Source organism: Mobula hypostoma, chromosome 2 (assembly GCF_963921235.1).
Source record: "Mobula hypostoma chromosome 2, sMobHyp1.1, whole genome shotgun sequence".
Taxonomy (NCBI): Eukaryota; Metazoa; Chordata; class Chondrichthyes; order Myliobatiformes; family Myliobatidae; genus Mobula; species Mobula hypostoma.
The window spans coordinates 209,870,556-209,894,131 of NC_086098.1; the positions used below are offsets into that span (position 1 = coordinate 209,870,556).

General features: G+C 39.3%; 1 protein-coding gene across 4 annotated transcripts in view; it reads right to left on the reverse strand.

Moving 5' to 3' along the window:
* Positions 1–22,866, reverse strand: part of ripor3 (RIPOR family member 3) — a 196,006-nt gene extending 173,140 nt beyond the window's left edge. Inside the window, exon 1 of one of the 4 annotated variants that reach the window (XM_063041464.1) lies at positions 22,806–22,846. The gene's annotated coding sequence lies outside the window, so the exon portion shown is untranslated. Of the gene's footprint in view, positions 1–247; positions 307–22,805 lie in introns of those variants that run through there. The other 3 variants (XM_063041459.1, XM_063041458.1, XM_063041463.1) reach the window with 3 other exon arrangements.
* Between the last annotated feature and the right edge of the window lie 710 nt (positions 22,867–23,576).

Consider the following 23,576-nt stretch of genomic DNA (forward strand, 5'->3'; position numbering starts at 1 on the left):
CATTTTCTCACTTATCAACAACAAACCTATTGTAGATGTGTAACACCGTAAACATTCATCTAAGTCAGTAATGTAGATTGCAAGTATCCAAAGCATTAATTGCTACCATTCTGCAAATGACTCAGTAATTCCTAATCTCTACACTCAAGGGCTACTTCATTAGGTACATCTGTACACTTGCTCATTAATGCAAATATCTAATCAGCTAATCACGTGGCAGCAACTCAATGCATAAAAGCATGCTTACATGGTCAAGAGGTTCAGTTGTTGTTCAGACCGAACATCAGAATGGGAGGAAATGTGATCTAAGTGACTTTGACAATGGAATAATTGTTTGTCCCAGACAAGATGGTTTCAGTATCTCAGAAGATGCTGATCTCCTTGGAGTTTCATGCACAACAGTCTATAGAGTTCACAGAGAATGGTGCAAAAAACAAAAACAAAATCCAGTGAGTGGCAGTTCTATGGGAAATAACACCTTGTTAATGAGAGTAATCATAGGAGAATGGCCAGATTGGATCACACTGACAGGAAGGTGACAGTAACTCAAATAACCACACATTGTAACAGTGGTGTGCAGAAGAGCATCTCTGAACACACAGCACATCAAACCTTTATGTGGATGGGCTACAGCAGCTGAGGACCACAAACATACACTGCGTGTATTTTCAGATGGTGTCCAACACTCCAACCATGCTAGGTGATTACCCCCTTCATAACCAAATACTGTAAATTCTAGTTTGCTATTTATTGAATACCTTCTGACAATCCAAAAATGCTCTGATTCTCTATTTATCTCCCTCATTAGATGCATGATTAAAAAAATCTAGTACTTATAATTCATCAAACATGATTTCCATTACTTGACAATGCACTGAATCCACAGATTGGGTGAAGCACATCTTAAATCCTTCTCTTTGGATTAGATTGGAACTTTTTCAAGACCAATTTTAATATTTTAATGTTAGCATAATGGCAATCATCTTGCTAATATCTAATGTTAATATCTAACAACTTACTTTCTAAGTGGAAAGGACCAGTGAACTAAGTCCATGGCAGCTGACAACCAGCGATTTGTTTTCCAATGGACTAGTGCCTGTAGTGTAATGAAGTCTTAGCAGCGGTAAAAGCACTTCTAAGTGATAAAACAATGGCCATTTCTTTCTATGTAGCTCTGATAAAAATCTTTACCATATAAAATCAATTAGTTTATGTATACCTTATGTGTAAGGCACATTCCCTATTTATTTATTTTATTACCTAAAATGAATTTACTTATGTGCATTGTGTCTGCAAATGAATAATTTAAATTGCTTGTGTTGCATTTTTAACTCTAATGTTGAATTTAAGGTAAATACTTGTCTATTTTTATGATATGCAAAATATTGGTCTTATACATTCATTTAAAATGAACTTTTACTCTGAAGATGTGTACTCATCCCACCGTATTCTGCAATGGATCACTAGGCTCAGAGTTAATTGTTCTACTATTCCAAAAACTGTTCTAAGGCCAGCACCTGAGTCTTTCATTGCAAACTTCATTATCAAGTATTTGAAATTTTTAGTCACTACCACAAGGTTGTCGTGAGGAGAAGATGGCAGTGCGCCGCGTGTGCGCAGCCCTCTGGTGAAAAATGATGTTGTATCTGTTAAATATGGGCTGTGGACAATTATGATTTGATGGAAAATGGACGTGAAAGCACAGAGGAACATCTGGAGAAATTTCTGAAACGCCTGTCCGCTGCTGTCATTACTGTGTGGTCGGGAATCTTTCAGAGGGTAGGCCTCAAAATCCCCGGCCTTGCCTGCTTTTGGCGACAGAGAAGGAGGTCGAATCGTTCGGACAGAGATGGCGCTCAGTACTCGGTGTCGGAGAGCTGATCAGAGCTCGAAGTTTTCGGATGACTCAGAGCCGGATTGTGGTCGGCATGGCAGGGAGAGTTTTTCTTCCTTCTCCCGTCTGCGTGAAATGTGGGGCATTTGAGAAACTTTGAACTTTACTGTGCTCGCGGACTTCTTCATCAAGTTACGGTATTGTTACACTGTTTGTAACTATATGTATAATTATGTGGTTTTGTCAATTTTTTCAGTCTTGGTTTGTCCTGTGTTTTGTGATATCACACCGGAGGAAATAATGTATCATTTCTTAAAGCATGCATTACTAAATGACAATAAAAGAGGACTACGTGTCTTCATAATCTAATCGAAGAAGAGAGGAAGAAAAGTATTTATGTGTGTCTATGTTATTTCAGCTATGTTGGTGGAGGGAGCGTAGATGCTCAGTGAAGTGGTCTCCCAATCTACATTGGGTCTCACCAATATACAAGAGGCCACAGCAGGAGCACCGAACACAGTATATGACACCAACAGACTCACAGGTGAAGTGTCGCCTCACCTGGAAAAACCGTTTGGGGTCCTGAATAATAGTGATGGAGAAGGTATAGGGGCAGGTGTAACGCTTGTTCCGCCAGAACAAGCGGGATCTCCCAATGGCCATGCATTTTAATTCCACTTCCCATTCCCTTTCTGATATGTCCATCCATGGCCTCTTCCACTGTTGGGATAAGGCCACACTTAGGTTGGAGGAACACCACCATTTGGGTAGCCTCCAATTTGATGACACGAACGTCAATTTCTCAAATTTCCAGTAATGCCTCCCCCCTTTCACCATTTCCCATCCCCTTGTACCTCTCTCATGTTATCTCCTTGACTACCCATCGTCTTCCTCTGGTGCTCACCCCGCCCCCCCCCAACTTTTTTCTTTCTTTCATGGCCTTCTGTCTTTTTCACCAATCAACTTTCTAGCTCTTTGCTTCATCCCACCCCTTCTTTTTCACCTATTGCCTGGTGTTTCTCTCTCCCCTCCCCTCACCTTTCAAATCTACTCCTCAGCTTTCTTTCTCCAGTCCTGCCGAAGGGTTTCAGCCCAAAACATTGGCTGTACTTTTTTCCATTGCTGCTGCCTGGCCTGCTGAGTTCCTCCAGCATTTTGTGTGTGTTGCTTGTCTTTCCAGCATCTCTTCCAGATTTTCTCTTGTTTGTGATTCCAAACCAGATGATCTGTTCTGAACCCCGCATGGGAAGACATTATCAAATGGAGAATGGAAAAGGTTTAAGGATGTGTTCAAAGCCTTCTCAAAGAACTGCAGCATTCCTGCTGACTCCTGGGAACCTCTATTTCATGGAAACTCAAAGCAGAGAATCAATATTTGGGAATTTTTTTAGAATCTTAAGGCCAGATATCTGTAATAGACCGATGAACTGTATAACCAGCAAACCACTCACAAAATTCCCACCTGTCCATGCCATGACTTGTTTGCAGAAGAATTTGTAGTTTCCACTTTAGCCTCAACAGTTACCTCAGAACCAACAAAACTGGAATGAAAACAAGGTATCCTCAATCTTGATGAACTACTTAAGAAGAAAGCTAAATGAGCTTAACATCACATATGGCTTCTCTTTTTCTGAACAGTGGACTGAAGTCACACTGAGTTATGTGCAGCCATAATACTTTCTAAACAATAATGTAGAAGTCTACTGGATAGGTATTACAAAAGAATATGAGCAAATAATCAAAAACAAAATTCAGTGAACAACTGAGGGAGTGCTTCTCAGTAAGAGGAGCAGTCCTCTGAATATACCAATATTTTGCTAGCCTACTCAAGTCAACAGAAAAGATCCTATGGCATTATTTGAACTGCAGGAAAATTTATACAGTGACTCTGACAATTTTAGTCCTAAACTAACAAAACAAAAATGGATTAGCTGGTTCTATCTCACCATTGTGTCTATTTGGATGCTTAATTTGCTTGTATAATTATTAAGTGCAAATAAATACATAGTACTGCGCATAACAGATCGTTTTTTTTTACTGATTCAATTTCCAATTCCAACAGAAATCTCATTAATTAAAGCTCCTTTTGGATGGAAACTTGTATAAAAAGGCATCTTTCTGACACACAATGCCACTTTGGTATTTATAAATATAAAATGAATGACTAGTGATTAACAAGTTATTTCCTTTTCTCAAATAATCTTGCTGATAGAGAATTGTAGGTCATTGTCCAGATAGTCATTACATGCTAAACTTCACATTCAAAGCAGAGCCATAGTATCTCCTATTAATTTTGTGTTACTGACCCTTAAACTATAAACAAAGTAATGCTTACAGAATGCAATGCATCATTTATTTTATTTAGAGATACTGCTCAGAAAAGGCCCTTCCAGCCCAATGAGCTGCACTGCTCAGAAACCCACCTATTTAACCTTAGCCTCATCACAATTAACCAACTAACTGGTACATCTTTGGATTGTAAGAGGAAACTGGAGCACCCAGATGAAACCCACATGGACACAGAAAGAACATACAAACTTTCTTACAGAGGGTGCCGGAATTGAACTCTGATTGACATGTTTGTAGACTCTATTCATTTTGATAATAATCCATATTTTGATTCTTCTTACCAAGGTTCAAAATCTTACACTTTCCCACTTGCCAAGTTTGGCAAACGAACTCCATTTGCCAAGTTTTTAACCCAATTTCTCACTCTATCTGTATCCCATTGCAGAATCACAATGTCCTTATCCCAACACACCACATATTTTTGTACTACTGGCTAATGTGGAAAGAGCTTTTCTTTCCTCCTCCAGATTATTTAAGAAAACAGTAAACTACTGATGGCCAAGGTGCAGTCTCTGAGACACTCCACTAGTTATGTCCTTCCAGGATGAAAAGGGCCCATTTATTTTAACTTGGCTTTCTATGTGACTGTTAGTTTCAACCCATGCTAATCCCCAACAATTGAGGCTCTTATGTTATGCAATATAGTGTAGCAGTTTGTCAAATGCCATTTGAAAATCTAAAATAACTACATCTGCAGATTCCCCTCTATCAACTCTCTGTAATATTCTCAAATAGTTCAAACAAATTTGTCAAACATCGTTCAAATTTCATAAAACCATTTAGACTAGTTTCATCATATTCCGTTTTCCTAAATAATTTGCTGTTTTTTTCTGATTATTGACCATAGCGTTTAACAATAATAGATGTTAAAACAATTTCTCTATAGTTCCCTGCTTCTTTTTTTGTCTTCCTTTTGATTTTCTAATCCTCTGATAACCTTTCTGAACTTCGTTTTGAAAAAAAAGATCAACCAACACATCCACCATTTCTGCAGCCTTTAAAACTTATGAGTACACACTATCAGATCCCAGCAATTTGTCTACCTTCATTGTTTCTTGTGATTAACATTTTTACAAGTTCCTCCCTGTTATTTATTAACCCATCTGCTATCTTAGAGATATTTGCAATGTCCTCCATGGTGAAGACTCAGGCAAAATATTAACAAATCTGGCATTTCTTTTGTTCCCTGTTATTAATTTGCTGGCCTAATTCTCCAGAAGAACCATACCTACCTTAGTTGTTTTCTTCCTGTTTACAAAACCATTGAAACTTATACTGTTTGTTCTCAGAATCAGAATTTGTTGTATTAAACAGCAGTACATTGCAATACACAACAATAAAACTATAGGTTACAAGTAAGAAATATGTCTAAAAAACTAAATTAATGAGGTAATGTTCATGGGTTCATTGTCCATTCGGAAATCTGACGGTAGAGGGGAAGAGGTTCTCCTGAAACATTGGCTGCAATACCTCACCCTTGATGGTAGAAGAGGGCATGTCCTGGGGTAATGGGAGTCCTTAATGATGGATGCCACCTTTTTAAAGCATTGCCTTTTGAAATTGTCCTGGTGCTGGGAAAGTTAGTACCCATGTTGGAGCTGATATTGTACTCGGTTTTTTTTTTCTTTTTTTATGAACTTTTTCATCTTTCCTTGCTTTCACTTGAAAAGATCCTGCACATTGCTGTACATTTACAGTCACTGGGAGTTTCTTCCTTCTACAGGCCTAGTACAATTAAAAGCAGATTTTTCACTGGGTAAAGGCTGCTGGCAGTCCACATAAGATCCAGGCCCATGCATTCTAACTGATAGATTTTATATTCAAAACTAATGTAAGGAAAAATAGTGCAAGAGAATGGTCTATATACATCTGAGAGCAAATTGCAAAGAAATTGAATTACTGAGTGTTCCAGAAGATGAAATGTAACCCTTCTTATGACCTATATGGATGATAGCTAAAACCGTCAGAACAAAATGCTTTTAACATTTTAGATTAATGTGGTAATATTGTTATTTTTTTTAATTGATTATGATATACATCCAGTATATTTCTCCAAATCTGCTCAATGGAGAAAGCTAAAAAGAATTAAAGCTCAGGCAAGAAAATAATTTAAGTCAGAAACAACTATTATGTTATCATTATATTTACTCTCATTATTCAGTAATTGATGTCATATTGTTATTGGCTTTGTGATTTAAACCATTTGTGGAGAGGTTGGGATAACCATAGGTCATTAGCTGGCTCTTCATATGAGAAAGGAATTCTCTGAGAACCTGACCTCAGTGATCGTTTTGGCACATGCAGAAAGATTTATGAAAATACAATCCACAGAGGAATTCCCAAATTTCCTGCTTGGTAACCTTACCCTTCCTTCCTTATCTCACAATCATCTCATTTTTCTAAGTATTATATCCAAGACATATAATTTAGTCTCTGAGGAAAAACATGCCTTTTTTGTCTTTTAATATATTCCTCAATTTGCATTACAGTATGCAAAGTATGTAAAAGACAGCCTGAGTAAAACTGCATCTATTAAGAAAAGTGCTGTTTCTAATTGATGTGCGACATGCTGGACAATTAGTTGGATTTTACAAACAGAATAATAAATAATTAAGGACTTGGTCTTACTAGCTTTGCATTACTGGTAACAAATACACTTATTAGATTGTGTGCAAATAAAGACAGAAATGCTGTCTGAATAGTAAATCAGTTGAGTTACATCATAAACAAATACAACAAAATAAATACATAGATTCACATGGGAGACAAAATTGCTGGAGGAACTCAGCTTGTCAGGCAGATGATGTTTTTCGGCTGAGACCCTTCATCAGGAAAGAGGCATGAGCCAGAGTAAAGGATGTGTGGGGGGGGGGAGGAACTTGAGCTGGTGGGTAATAGGTGAATCTAAGTGTGAGGGAGAAGCTGAGTAAGCAGGAGAGGGAAAGAAATGGGAATAATGCAAGAAGTTGGTAAGTGACAGGAGGAAGAGGCAAAAACTGAATAACCTGGAATCTGATAGGACAGAACAGCAGACCATAGGATAAAGGGAAGGAGGTGGGATCCATAGGGAAGAAGGTGTGGGTGATGGGCTGGACATGAGGAAGGGAAAGGGGAAAAGGAAAAGGTAAATGAGCTAAAGGGATGGGGGGAAAGGGGGGGGGTGAAAGAGAATGGTCTATATACATCTGAGACCAAATTGTAAATTGAATTACTGTATGTTCTGGAAGGTGAAATTTAACCCTTCATATGACCTTCATGGATGATAGCTAAAACTGTCAAAACAAAATACTTTTAACGTTTTAGATTAAAATGATGAATAATACTTGCATCTTGCCAATAAGATGACAAAGCCATGCCTACACCTGCCAGTTAGCTGCTATTGCTTCCAATTATGTACCATCTTATCAAAATAGGGATTCGTTCACTTGAGTGACATGCAGTACTTTAGGGTGATCTGTCTGTTATGGCTGCTAAAGGTGTGATTGTACTTTGAAGTATGTGATAATTAGATATGCATGTTGATGGAAATATTACATCTTAAGTTTAGCTTTGGTGAGATATAATATTTGAAGATCTTGACCATATACATAAACTTATTGAATTGAAGCACTGCATTCAAGATCTCAAGATTGATTCCTAGTATCAACCACTACTGCTGTCTTCTATGAGTTTGTCTCAAGGGACACCAGTATGGATGCAGGATATCTCCACAATTTTTCTTTTCTCAATTGACTACTGATGCACTTCAAAAAAGAAAGTGGAGCCTTTGCGCGTGCGCGTGTGCACGCTCTCTCTCTCTCTCTCTCTCTCTCTCTCTCTATATATATATATATATATATATATAGTATTTTTTTCACTTTTGCTTATTTTGATGTGGATGTCCAAGTTTTTGTTTTTCCACAATTTTTGTAAATAAAAGCACCTCAATCTATTTTTGCGACTCAAGCCATCTTGTTATTTTTCTTAGTCAGCTGACCCACAGTTTTTGTGACGCTCTACCATCAGGCCTTTTTTCACTAGAAGTTAGAGAAATTGATGATGTTGCTGTCAATTTAGAGATTACCAAAACAGAAAATGTGGTATTGCTCCTCGAATCTGATATGTGTCTAGCCTCAACTTGGCATTAGAGGAGGCTGTGGACCGACATGTTGGTGTGGGAATGAAAGTGGAATTAAAATGGCTGGCCTCCAGGAGATCCTGCCTGCTACAGCAGATGGAGCAAAGCTGCTCAAGGAAGTGACCCTCCATTTTGCATTGCGTCTCATTGATGTAGAGGAGGCCACACCGTGAGCACCTGATGCAATAAATGACACCTATGGATTCACATGTGAAGTGCTGCCTCACCTGGAAGGACTGTTTGGGGCCTTGAATGGTGGTGAGGGAAGAGGTGTAGGTGTAGGTGTAGGTGTTACACTTAGCAATATTGCAGGGAATAGTGCCTGGAAGGGAATCAGTGAGGAGAGATGAGTACACATGGGAGTAATAGATTCATAAAGTTTTACAGAATGAAAATAGTCCCAATGGCTCAGCCCATCTAAGCTGACCAAGGTGCATCTCTAAGCTAACTTCTTTTGCCTATGTTTGGCCAAAATTCCTCTCAACCTATTTGTCAAATTGTTATTTTTGTTAACACTGTGATTTTACCTGCCACTTTCATCTCCTCAGGCAGAGTGTTCATAAACCCACCGCACTCTTTTGCAAAATGTGCCCCTCCCCTGGATACACTTTAAATTATTCCCCTCTGGAATTAAACCTATGCTCTCTAATTTTACTTTTACCTACCCTGGACAAGAGAATAAGGTTAACTCATCTACGCCATTCATTATTTTATAAACCTCTAGAAAGGTCTTCCCTCAGTCTCATTCAATCTGGGAAAAACTGCCATTTTTTATCTCATCTCTCCTCATAAATTCAAGCTCTCTGGTCCAGGGGGCATCTTCGTGAGTCTTTTTTGTACCCTCTTTAACTTACTTAAATCCTTCCCACAGTGTGGCAATTAGAACTGCACACGATATGCAAAGTAAGCAAGTTTTCCAGTTTTGCATACTGTGCCATTAGGGAAGAAATCACTGCTTTAAACAGTCATTTCTTCAATATCAGTTGTACGATAACAAATGAATTTTCTAAATGTTCTGCAACTCTTTTACTACAGACAATAATTGCTGCAGACTTAGATATATATCTTCATTCCGAGAGTAATTGAATTGAATAAACAAATCAAGGATTATACAACTCCAAACCATAAACAGAAAACATCTGTGTCTTCTAGCTGTTAAGGGTCAAAGGTATAATAAGACTAGCAGCAAGAAGCTTAAGAATGAAATTAGGAGAGGCAGAAGGGGCCATGAGAAGACTTTGGCAGACAGGATTAAGGAAAACCCCAAGGCATTCTACAAGTATGTGAAGAGCAAGAGGATAAGACGTGAAAGGATAGGACCAATCAACTGTGACAGTGGAAAAGTATGTATGGAACCGGAGGAGATAGCAGACATACTTAATGAGTACTTTGCTTCAGTATTCACTATGGTTGACAATTACAATGAACTGAAAAGCTTGAGCAAGTAGATATTAAGAAAGAGGATGTGCTGGTGCTTTTGGAAAGCATCAAGTTGGATAAGTCACTGGGACCAGACGAGATGTACCCCAGGCTACTGTGGGAGGCAAGGGAAGAGATTGCTGAGCCTCTGGCAATGATCTTTGCATCGTCAATGGGGACGGGAGAGGTTCCGGAGGATTGGAGGGTTGTGGATGTTGTTCCATTATTCAAGAAAGGGAGTAGAGATAGCCCAGGAAATTATAGACCAGCGAGTCTTACTTCAGTGGTTGGTAGGTTGAAGGAGAAGATCTTGAGAGGCAGGATTTATGAACATTTGGAGAGGCATAATAGGATTAGGAATAGTCAGCATGGCTTTGTGAAAGGCAGATTATGCCTTATGAGCCTGATTGAATTTTTTGAGGATGTGACTAAACACATTGATGAAGGTAGAGCAGTAGATGTAGTGTGGATCCAGAACTGGCTTGAACACAGAAGGCAAAGAGTGGTTGTAGACAGGTCGTATTCTGCATGGAGGTTGGTCACCAGTGATGTGTCTCAGGGATCTGTTCTGGGATCTCTGCTCTTCATGATTTTTATAAATGACCTGGATGAAAAAGTGGATGGATGGATTAGTAAATTTGCTGATGACACAAAGGTTGGGGGTGTTGTGGATAGTGTGGAGGGCTGTCAGAGGTTACAGCGGGACATTGATGGGATGCAAAACTGGGCTGAGAAGTGGCAGATGGAGTTCAACCCAGATAAGTGTGAGGTGGTTCATTTTGGTAGGTCAAATATGATGGCAGAATATAGTATTAATTGTAAGACTCTTAGCAGTCTGGAGGATCAGAGGAATCTTGGGGTCCGAGTCCATAGGACACTCAAAGCTGTTGTAGAGGTTGACTCTGTGGTTAAGAAAGCATACGGTGCATTGGCCTTCATTAAACGTGGGATTGAATTTAGGAGCCGAGAGGTAATGTTACAGCTATATAGGACCCTGGTCAGACACCACTTGGAGTACTGTGCTCAATTCTGGTCGCCTCACTATAGGAAGGATGTGGAAACCATAGAAATGGTGCAGAGGAGATTTACAAGGATGTTGCCTGGATTGGGGAGCATGCCTTATGAGAATAGGTTGAGTGAGCTCGGCCTTTTTTTCTTGGAGCAATGGAGGATGAGAGGTGACCTGATAGAAGTGTATAAGATGATGAAAGGCATTGATTGTGTGGATAGTCAGAGGCTTTTTCCCAGGGCTGAAATGGCTGCCACAAGAGGGCACAGTTTTAAGGTGCTTGGGAGTAGGTACAGAGGAGGTGTCAGGGGTAAGTTTTTTATGCAGAGATTGGTGAGTGCGTGGAATGGGCTGCCGGCAACGGTGCTGGATGCAGATACAATAGGGTCTTTTAAGAGACTCTTGAATAGGTACATGGAGCTCAGAAAAATAGAGCGCTGTGGGTAAGCCTAGTAATTTCTAAGGTAAGGACATGTTCAGCAGAGCTTTGAGAGCCGAAAGGCCTGTATTGTGCTGCAGGTTTTCTATGTTGCTATGTTTCTAAATCATTATAATATAGGTCTATTGTCCTTTGAGCAACTGCTTACAGCATCTTTGTCTTTTCTGAATTTACTTGCCCAAGTTGCATATTTTGGCTCTCTGAAATAAGGAAAACATAAGATAAACTGCAGTGAAAGGTTAAGCGAGATGAGAAACATAAGAGGTGCATGTAAATCAGAAAACACTGCAAGATGAGCGACGTGCCATTCAGAAAGATAATTAGATATGGTGATATCCTCACTTCTGCAAGGATATCTAGAAGTTTCTAATTTGTCACTGGCCACAATGGTGGTGAATAATACTTGCATCTTGCCAATAAGATGACAAAGCCATGCCTACACCTACTAGTTAGCTGCTATTGCTTCCAATTGTGTACCATCTTATCAAAATAGGGATGCGTTCACTTGAGTGGCATGCAATACTTTAAGGTGATTTGTCTGTCATGGTTGTTAAAGGTGTGATGGTACTTTGAAGTATGTGATAATTAGATATGCATGTTGATGGAAATGTTACATATTAAGTTTAGCTTTGGTGAGATATAATATTTGAAGATCTTGACAATACACATAAATTTATTGAATTGGATCACTGCATTCAAGACCTCAAGATTGATTCCTAGTCTCAACCACTGCTGCTGTCTTCTATGAGATTATCTCAAGGGAGGCCAGTATGGATACAGGATATCTCCACAATTTTTATTTTCTTAATTGACTACTGATGCACTTCAAAAAAAAAGTGAAGCCCCTGCTCTACCATCAGGTCTAATTTTTTTAGAATTTCTCACAGGTCACCTTTGGTTCCAACATACTTGCCAATGTTAGTTACAATCACAAATGTAATTCCTGTTAAGGGGTGTCAGCTAGCTTTGAGTTGTGCAGACAGGAAGAGCGTTAGTGCCATCTTTAGAATGATTGGAAGAATTAAAACATTTCTAAGTGAGAGGGTGCTGCCAAAACAGAGGATGACCACACTGCAGATTTAAAAGTAGGTCAGAAAAAAAAACTTATGACATGACATACTAGGAACTTACAGAATATGCCTCGGAGTACTTTAGTGAAAGAAAGCACACCAACTAGAGATCACACAATGCAGCACAGACTTGATTTAACTCAGGCTAATATTAAAGTTGTACTGCTGCTGAAGTATCAGCCAAGAAGCAGCGAAATCAGAAATGAATACACGCTGAATTCATTTTTAATGAACATGCAATGCAAGGTACTGTATTTGCTACCTATATTTTATGCAATAAATGTTAGTTAATTGCGCATCATGATCACTGTACCTTTAAGCATTGATTTCGTTCTGGAAACTACTCATTATTCAGAAATATCAACTTTAGATGACGGTGCACAGTCATAAATTTTATTTGAAGCATTTGTGACTTTATCCAATGTTTAATAAAAACTTAAAACTTGAGCCAATTGATATTTAGTAGCTAGAAAGATGCAACTTGAAGTTTACTCATCAAATTTTAATTTTGGCAACAAATTGATGACATTTAATAAACAAAGAAGGTATTTGTCCATGGTAATCTGAGGCCATATTAGCTTTTTGAATGTTCATTATAATTATTTCAAAAGTATAAAAATTTGCAGTATCTACATAGTAATTTTCTCTGTAAGGTTATCAACCAGGCACTGAAAGTAAAGGTAATTATTGAATGATGTCTTAGTGTCACCAATAACATCAGGTTTAACTCAATATACTGTAGACATTGTGTAGTATTTTATTAGATTTGGACCAATAATAATGCTCCGTCACATATCTATACTTCTGTATATTTTCAGAAATATTATTGCAAAGGTGTTCACAACAGAAATATTTGGCACAGTGAAGAATATCCACAAGTCCGGATTATAGAAAAGTTATTTTAAGTCAATAAAGTGCAAGATATTTTTGGCCTAATGTCTCACTTTAAATTTATAATATGTAAGAAACTCCTACTCTGCTCATATTGTTACTATAGCAATATGCCTTTCAAACTGATAGGATATAATGCAACCCTGCTATCTTGCATTCACAGGAAGTGAGTCATAGTGAGTTGAGACTGCATAGGCAAGATAAAAATCTTATACAACGGTCGGTAGCATGTTCCAAGATGATATTTAGTGACTCTGTTTAAAGGAATTGGCTGCAAGATCATTAGCCCACTGAAAGCATGGTACTGCACAGGGTACCCAGGATAGTGTGCCATTAATGTTTGATCCTGTGCACATACATCATACAGCTTTGGCATTTTGATGGAAAACAATCACAATTTCTTCCCATTAGTTCACATTAAGTTCAAGTAATTCCAGGAATCCAGTACTCATCTGCCTGAATCTAACTAAAAGTGCAATCATTTCTCTAAACAGGAGATGACTACTGAATTTAATCTCTGTATAAGGTCACTGAGCAACACTGGGATTACTCTCCACAACCACTGTGGCAGAGAGGTGGGAGCAGAGTATTCCTCTTTACTTAAACAGGCTCTGTAAACCTTTGTGGAATATGTGGACATCCATAGGGAAGGCATGTATAACAATGAGTACAAAACGCCATCAAGGGCCAAGATGATCTGCCAATTGACCAAGGAGGCCCTTCAGGAAGCATAATGACCTCACATTTATGATCAATGTCTTTAAGTAACAAAGTCTTTCTGTCAATATCGTCATTTCTTCATATGTACAAGGGAAAGCAACATTTTTCTGTTAAGGTTGAGGTTTGTAAGCATCTACCTGTATATGGTACTTCCAAATGGAGCTTAAGACAAAGATATAATCTTTAACTTGTTTTGAGGGCAGGATGTAATGAATGGTGCATGGTTTGATCTACATCCATAAGCAGAGAAACATTCTATTTAGATTCTGTTCAGAACTATTCATGTCCTTGGAGGCAGGTGAAATACAGGTGTTAGCAGTTCCTCGCTTCAAATAGTTTTTTCAGACTAGAATTTATGCCACTAAAGCTCACTATTGAAATGAACAAGCACAGGACAGCAGGGGTGGAAGATGACAAATTTTCAGCAGCTTAGAGTATCTTACAGAATATCATAGCTAATATCATCAAAGACATTCCAGGCAACATAGTGACTTTCAAACATATCCATGTATACCCACACCCTTACTATTGCTCCCAATCCAATACTATAATGCTCTTCTCATACTTATAGAGTGCTGCAATCATGACAGCCAAATCATCTTTACAAGTTGTGACACAATCCAGAATATCTTTCCTCTCTCTTAAAAGTAAACATCATTTCTAACGGCGAACTAGAAGGGAAGGGAGGTGTGGACCAAATGAAACGAACATATAGATTTTATAACAAAGTAGGAGATCAACCAGAATCAGTAAATAAAATGGTACTTTCTGCTTCTTCTGCTACTTCTGGTCTTGTTTTAAGACTTATTATTTCTCAGTAGCCATATGAGCTATCACTAAAGATCATAAGCAATAATAAGATCTTTGCATATTTACTCCTACTTTTGCACAAAGGAATACCATTTATAACTGCAGATAGCAGCAAAAGACTAGAGAGGAAAGGACAGGATGGATAGTGCATCCTGTGCTAGGAGGCTCAATCATTTGAAGGGAAGTGTGCCCACAATCTTGGGCTTTGTTACCAATATAGTCATGTTTAATTCTCCCTCTCACGCCATACTCTCCTTTCATTCCATAATCACCTCTGCCTTATAATGTGTAGATGGCTCAAATGTGCTCCTCATATCAGCTGTGCCCTACCACAGCCATGTGCTGTGCCTTTTTCATTTCAGATACACAAGAAATACCAATCTTGGCAGTGAAGCCACAACAGTCAGGAAGGAACAGTCTGTGCTGGCCAGTGCTATCATGTTTGCTGTTGTGTGCTGGGGCAGCAGGCTGAGGGTAGCAGACACCAACAGAATCAACAAACTCATTTGTAAGGCCAGTGATGTTGTGGGGATGGAACTGGTCTCTCTGATGGTGGTGTCTGAAAAGAGGATGCTGTCCAAGTTGCATGCCATCTTGGACAATGTCTCCCGTCCACTACATAATGTACTGGTTGGGCACAGGAGTACATTCAGCCAGAGACTCATTCCACTGAGATGCAACACAGAGCGTCATAGGAAGTCATTCCTGCCTGTGGCCATCAAACTTTACAACTCCTCCCTTGGAAGGTCAGACACCCCGAGCCAATAGGCTGGTCCTGGACTTATTTCCTGGCATAATTTACATATTACTATTTAACTATTTATGGTTTTATTACTATTTATTATTTATGGTGCAACTGTAACAAAAACCAATTTCCCCCAGGATCAATAAAGTATGACTATGACTATGAAAAAGACATTGTAGCATTCTACCTTAAACAGTCATCTCATAAGTAAGGTATTGGCACCTTGCATAAAAATGTAAGGATGTGACTAGATGTAGAGGATTTAGGCATTTTATTAATGGATTTGCCTGATAATATGTATATAACCCCCACATGTATTAAAAAAAATGTAATGAATGAAACCAAATATAGATTTTACAACAGTGCCAGATTCACTAGAATCACTAACTCAAATGTTACTTTCTGTACACATTCTCATCCTGCTTTAAGACTCATCAGTTCTCAGAGGCCACGCAAGGTATCTCCAAAGATACCAACATATCACTATGATTTGCTGAGCTACTGACTGGCGAAACAACTCACTAGGAAGCCAATATCATGTGATCCTAACCCCACTTAGGACAAGCTATTATGAAAGCCATGGTTATAGAACATAGAACATAGAATAGTACAGCACAGTACAGGCCCTTCGGCCCACAATGTTGTGCTGACCCTCAAACCCTGCCTCCCATATAGGCCCCCACCTTAAATTCCTCCATATACCTGTCTAGTAGTCTCTTAATCTTCACTAGTGTATCTGCCTCCTCCACTGACTCAGGCAGTGCATTCCACGCACCAACCACTCTCTGAGTAAAAAACCTTCCTCTAATATCCCCCTTGAACTTCCCACCCCTTACCTTAAAGCCATGTCCTCTTGTATTGAGCAGTGGTGCCCTGGGGAAGAGGCGCTGGCTATCCACTCTATCTATTCCTCTTATTATCTTGTACACCTCTATCATGTCTCCTCTCATCCTCCTTCTCTCCAAAGAGTAAAGCCCTAGCTCCCTTAATCTCTGATCATAATGCATACTTTCTAAACCAGGCAGCATCCTGGTAAATCTCCTCTGTACCCTTTCCAATGCTTCCACATCCTTCCTATAGTGAGGTGACCAGAACTGGACACAGTACTCCAAGTGTGGCCTAACCAGAGTTTTATAGAGCTGCATCATTACATCGCGACTCTTAAACTCTATCCCTCGACTTATGAAAGCTAACACTCCATAAGCTTTCTTAACTACCCTATCCACCTGTGAGGCAACTTTCAGGGATCTGTGGACATGTACCCTGAGATCCCTCTGTTTCTCCACACTACCAAGTATCCTGCCATTTACTTTATACTCTGCCTTGGATTTTGTCCTTCCAAAGTGTACCACCTCACACTTCTCCGGGTTGAACTCCATCTGCCACTTCTCAGCCCACTTCTACATCCTATCAATGTCTCTCTGCAATCTTTGACAATCCTCTACACTATCTACAACACCACCAACCTTTGTGTCGTCTGTAAACTTGCCAACCCACCCTTCTACCCCCACATCCGGGTCGTTAATAAAAATCACGAAAAGTAGAGGTCCCAGAACAGATCCTTGTGGGACACCACTAGTCACAATCCTCCAAACTGAATGTACTGAATGTACTCCCTCCACCATCACCCTCTGCCTTCTGCAGGCAAGCCAATTCTGAATCAACCTGGCCAAACTTCCCTGGATCCCATGCCTTCTAACTTTCTGAATAAGCCTACTGTGTGGAACCTTGTCAAATGCCTTATTAAAATCCATATAGATCACATCCACTGCACTACCTTCATCTATATGCCTGGTCACCTCCTCAAAGAACTCTATCAGGCTTGTTAGACACGATCTGCCCTTCACAAAGCCATGCTGACTGTCCCTGACCAGACCATGATTCTCTAAATGCCTATAGATCCTATCCCTAAGAATCTTTTCCAACAGCTTTCCCACCACAGACGTACGGCTCACTATTCTATAATTACCCGGACTATCCCTACTACCTTTTTTGAACAAGGGGACAATATTCGCCTCCCTCCAATCCTCCGGTACCATTCCCATGGACAACGAGGACATAAAGATCCTAGCCAGAGGCTCAGCAATCTCTTCTCTTGCCTCGTGCAGCAGCCTGGGGAATATTCCGTCAGGCCCCAGGAACTTATCTGTCCTAATGTATTTTAACAACTCCAACACCTCCTCTCCCTTAATATCAACACGCTCCAGAACATCAACCTCACTCATATTGTCCTCACCATCATCAAGTTCTCTCTCATTGGTGAATACCGAAGAGAAGTATTCATTGAGGACCTCGCTCACTTCCACAGCCTCCAGGCACATCTTCCCACCTTTATCTCTAATCGGTCCTACCTTCACTCCTGTCATCCTTTTTTTCTTCACATAATTGAAGAATGCCTTGGGGTTTTCCTTTACCCTACTCGCCAAGGCCTTCTCATGCCCCCTTCTTGCTCTGCTCAGCCCCTTCTTAAGCTCCTTTCTTGCTTCCCTATATTCCTCAATAGACCCATCTGATCCTTGCTTCCTACACCTCATGTATGCTGCCTTCTTCCACCTGACTAGATTTTCCACCTCACTTGTCACCCACGGTTCCTTCACCCTACCATTCTTTATCTTCCTCACCAGGAAAAATGTATCCCTAACATCCTGCAAGAGATCTCTAAACATCGACCACATGTCCATAGTACATTTCCCTGCAAAAACATCATCCCAATTCACACCTGCAAGTTCTAGCCTTATAGCCTCATAATTTGCCTTTCCCCAATTAAAAATTTTCCTGTCCTCTCTGATTCTATCCTTTTCTATGATAATGCTAAAGGCCAGGGAGTGGTGGTCACAGTTCCCCAGATGCTCACCCACTGAGACATCTGTGACCTGACCCGGTTCGTTACCTAATACTAGATCTAGTATGGCATTCCCCTTAGTCAGCCTGTCAACATACTGTGACAGGAATCCGTCCTAGACACACTTAACAAACTCTGCCCCATCTAAACCCTTGGAACTAATCAGGTGCCAATCAATATTAGGGAAGTTAAAGTCACCCATGATAACAACCCTGTTACTTTTGCACCTTTCCAAAATCTGCCTCCCAATCTGCTCCTCTGTATCACTGCTGCTACCAGGGGGCCTATAGAATACCCCCAATAGAGTAACTGCTCCCTTCCTCTTCCTGACTTCCACCCATACTGACTCAAAAGAGGATCCTGCTACATAACCCACCCTTTCTGTAGCTGTAATAGTATCCCTAACCAGTAATGCCACCCCTCCTCCCCTTTTTCCACCCTCTCTCTCCCTTTTAAAGCACTGATTATCTTAAACCTTAAAGAGTGCATTATGGGTTCAGGTGGTTCTGGCCCAGGAGACTTTTTCAGAATGACCAATGCAGGATAAAGTAACTTCCAGGTTTCCCAATGGCAGTGAAAACTTTGCTGGAGGATATAAAAATTAGGAATGATGTCCTTCATCTTCAGAAGATCCTCCAAATACACTTACAAAAGATAACAGAAAAATTGTTTGAGATCAATGGCAGGACATGCCAAGAATCTGGATGCAACACTTTAAAAAATTTGATGATCTCAGATATCTGGTCAAAATAAATTCATTTTCAAAACCCATTTTCTCTCTAACCATACCACTATTCTCACATATCTCAATATCAATATTTGCCCTAGTACACAGCAGTTAACCAACCATAGCTGCAAAATTGTCCAGACAGAATGCAAGACACTTCTCTGCAGGAAAAGTGGCATACAATCTGAGACAAATTAATGGGGAGAACAATAGTGCTACATGTTATTTGAACACCTTTGCTAAGGTTGTGGTCAGCAGCAGAACTGAAATCATCCAGAGTGACCTTAACTTCATGCTCGAAAACTGTTTCTCCTTCTTGCCATCACTCCCCTAACTAATGGCCATTCTCCTCTGATTTACAATTTGTATATGCTGCAAGTATGCATTTCTTAGTTCTCCCAACACTTCTGCATTTATCCTTGTGCAATGTTATAGGAACTTGGGTAGATAGGAAGAAGCCATTTAACCATTCAAGCCTACTTCAGCAGTCAATATTGTGACTGATCTATAAACTTTTATTATATGTTAGCTAGAAAAGAGATTAAGAAGAGACTTAGGGAGGCTGGGGGCGGTGGTGGGGGATGAGAAGGCCTTGGCAAGTAGGATTAAGGAAAACATCAATGATTCTCCAGAAGGATGAGGAGAATGAGGGAAGAACCACTGATTGATAAAGGGGAACTTTGCAAATACGATAAATAAATACATAGATAGATAAATATTGACAACATAAGTTGTGCATTCCTTGAGAGTGAATCCATAGGTTGTAGAATCAGTTCAGAGTTAAGGTGAGTGAAATTATCCTTGCTGGTTAGGGAGCCTGATGGTCAAAGTATAATAACTGTTCCTGAAGCCAGTGGCGTGGGACATAAAGCTCCTGTACCTCCTTCCCAAAGGCACCAGCGAGAAGAGAGCATGGCCTGGATGGTGCTTTCTTGTGACAGTGATCTAAGTAAGTGTGTTCAATGCTGGGGATGATTTCCCCATGATAGACCAGACTATATCCACCACTTTGTGGAGGCTTTTCCATTCTTGGGCATTGGTGTTTCAATACCAGGCCATGATGCAACCAATTGAAGTTTGTTCAAGTTTTAGATGACATGCCAGGTCTGCACCAGCTTCTAATTTAGTTTCTCGGGGTGGTGACAAAACAAATTGATGAAGGTGTAATAGTGGATATGGATTTAATTAAGACTTTTGATAAGGTTTTCCAATGTAAGCTTATACAGAAAGTCATGAGGCATGGCTCCATGGAAACTTGGCTGGGTGGGTTGTTAAATAGCTGGCCCACAGAAGGCAGAGGATTGTAATACATGGAGCACATTCTGCCTGGAGGTTGGTGAGTAGTGATGTACTGGAGGGATCTATTCTGGGACCCCTGCTCTTTGTGATTTTTATAAATGACTTGAATAAGGAAATAGAGGGGTGAGATAGAAAGTTTGCAAAAGACACAAAGATTGAGGTGTTGTGGATAGTGTGGAAGATTGTCATAGGTTACAGTGATATATAGGCATGACACCAAGTTAGGAGGAGAAGTGGCAGATAGAGTTCTATCCATAAAGGTCTGAAATGATACACATCAGAAGATTGAATTTAAAGGCAGAATACAAGGTTAGTAACAGGATTCTTAGTAGTACGGAGGGAAAAGGGGATTTTAGGGTCCAAGTCCATAGATCCCTCAAAGTTGAAAGGACAGTTAAGAAGGTGCAAGGTGTGTGAGTCTTCATTAGTCCAGGGATTAAGTTAACAAGCTGAGGAGTAATATTGCTTTGTAAGACTGTGGTTTGCCTCATTATGAAAAGAAAATGAAAGCTTTAGAGATGGTGCAGATGGAATTTACTAGGAACCTGCCTGGATTGTGAACTATGTCTTATGAGGATAGGTTGAGAGAGCTAAGGCTTTTCTGTTATGGAATGACTGAGCAGCAGAAGCGACTTAATAAAAATGTATAAGATTATAAGAAGCATAGGGTATCCAACATCTTTTTCCAGAGGCAGTGATGGTCAATAGTAGACAACATCTGTTTAATCTAAGTCAAGGAAAGTTCAGGGGAGATGTCAGAGTGTTTTTTATACACACTGAGTAGTGGGTGCCTGGAATACACTGCCAGGGATAATGATAGAGGTTGTTACAATAGGGACATTTAAAAGGCTGTTAGAGAGGCAAATGGATGTACTGTAATAAAAATGGAGGGTTACGGGCTGTGTTGGAGGGAAGAATTAGATTCATTGTGGAGTAGATTTATAATGGTTGGCACAACATCATGAATGAGGGGCCTGTACTTTGCTGTACTGTTCTTTGTTCTAAATCAAGTTCGCCCGGTGATTGACATCATGACGTGTCACCTCTGAATATTTCCTGCAGAAAATCACTTAATACTTGCTAATATCCTCAGAAAAGAGCATGATACTTTGACAGCATTTGAGAATACTGAAAGTATTCATAGGCCTCCATGAATGGCCTCCAAAATGCCACCAATCTAAATTTGTAGCTGACAAAAACTTAATTAATTAAAATTCTGATAAGAATAATCTTAGTTTAGCATATGCCTTCAGTGGGATAATGTTATAATTAAAGCAGATGAACATTATTTTTCAAAAAAATTCAGCAAAAGACAAAGAAAATTGTTGACACGAGGAAATCTACAGATGCTGGAAATTCAAGCAACGCACACAAAAAATGCTGGTGGAACGCAACAGGCCAGGCAGCATCTACAGGAAGAGGTACAGTCAACGTTTTGGGCCGGGACCTTCGTCAGGACTAACAGTTAGTCCTGACGAAGGTCCCGGCCCGAAACGTCGACTCTACCTCTTCCTATAGATGCTGTCTGACCTGCTGTGTTCCACCAGCATTTTTTGTATGTGTTGCAAAGAAAATTGTTTCTTATTTTGGGGTTACTTTACACAACTACAATCTATAAAAAGTAACAATGTACTTAAATCTGACAGTGCAGTTTGGTTTGTGTTTTACTATCACTTCATGTGGCATTTTATGCCCAGCACAGTGGAGAAATTGTTATGAGAACAAGATAAATTGTGCTTATAATGGAAGGGTTTGTATTAATTTTTTGCTGTCTTCACAGCCTTACTATAAATGGCCCAGGTTTTCTCTACTGTACAATGTACAATATAATGTGCTTACAATTACATATATTACCAGCAATTTGTTTTTCATATGCAATACTGTAAAAGGATTAATACTAGTTAGCACTAGAATGAAAATCAAAATCTATTTTGAAATAAATCACAAATATTTTGCAATATTTTAGAATGATAGAATCTTGTTGCACAGAAAGAGGTTAACCTCTCCACTGTGCTAGTAGTGGGACATCGAAAGAGTTAACAAATTAGTCCAATTCCTGCTCTATTCCTGTCATTTTACACGTATGTACTTCCTTATTAACTATGCATTCAATTTTCAATTGAAAGTTACAACTGAATCTGCTTCCACCAGCTATTCAAGAAGTGCTTTCCAATATGTTTTAACATTCTTTATTTAAAACAAATGCATGTAACGTATTGGTGACCACTTTGGAGAACAAAATACTGCAGATAAAACTTGGACTCAGTGAAATTTAGAGTACAAGACTGATTCAGAATTTGTGAAACCATCCCTTGCTGCAGCTAAGATTCTTCTCTCATAGAAGAATTTTACATCATCTCATTTGGGAAGTGCACTGAAGTGTTTCAGACCAGTCACGTTCAAAACAGTTTTTGTATAGTGAAGAGAACGTACCGGATTATGGGATAAAAATGATTGAGTTTTAGAATAATTTACTTATCTTATACAGCTAATTACTTCTCTTGGTAATTTTATTAAAATTTTTCTTTGCTTACCTCTGTGTAATGTCCTGATGCCTTTATTCCTTCTGAGGTCACATGTGACTCAATACGTTTTGGGATATTTTTGAAATAATGTGGTGTTTACGAGAATTACATAAGGCACTGCATGCATGTTACTGATAACAATATATCTTAGGCGTGGTACTTGGAAAGATTATCAAAAAAGAAATTCTGAGAAGCAATAAAGAACTTTCTGTTTTGTGGTGCTTCGACATACTGTCACTGAACAGGATGGAGTTTAAACTCTATATTTCCATCTATTTCCTGCGGTGCAGTACAGCTAACTCTGGAACTGCTAAAGTAGTGCTTAAATTAACAGTATGCTGACTCTGTATAGTGTTTCCAGTATACTATCAGCTGCATGCCATAAATCAAACATCTGTTTTCATTTTTTAACCGGATCTTATGGTTTTCTCTTTTACCTGGGATACTCTGGAGAATCATAATAATTACTGCAAACATTATGTTTTATTAAACTTTGCTAGAAGTTACATATATGCAAGAAAAAAAATCCCTTGCTCTGGAGGTATCTGTTTAAATATTTGATGTTGAGTACTGTAAATTTGCAACATATCTGTAACAGTAAAGTTGGGGAAAACCATATGAAGCTTCTTTTCCAGAGCAGTCTAACTACAAACGTAGATACACACATACTAGACTACAACATTGTATCCTTATACATGTTGCTTTGTTCTCTGCTAGAGCGTCCCTTTACAAATGATACTTTCCCAAGAAAAAAATTTAATTCCTAAGGTCAGCTATTTT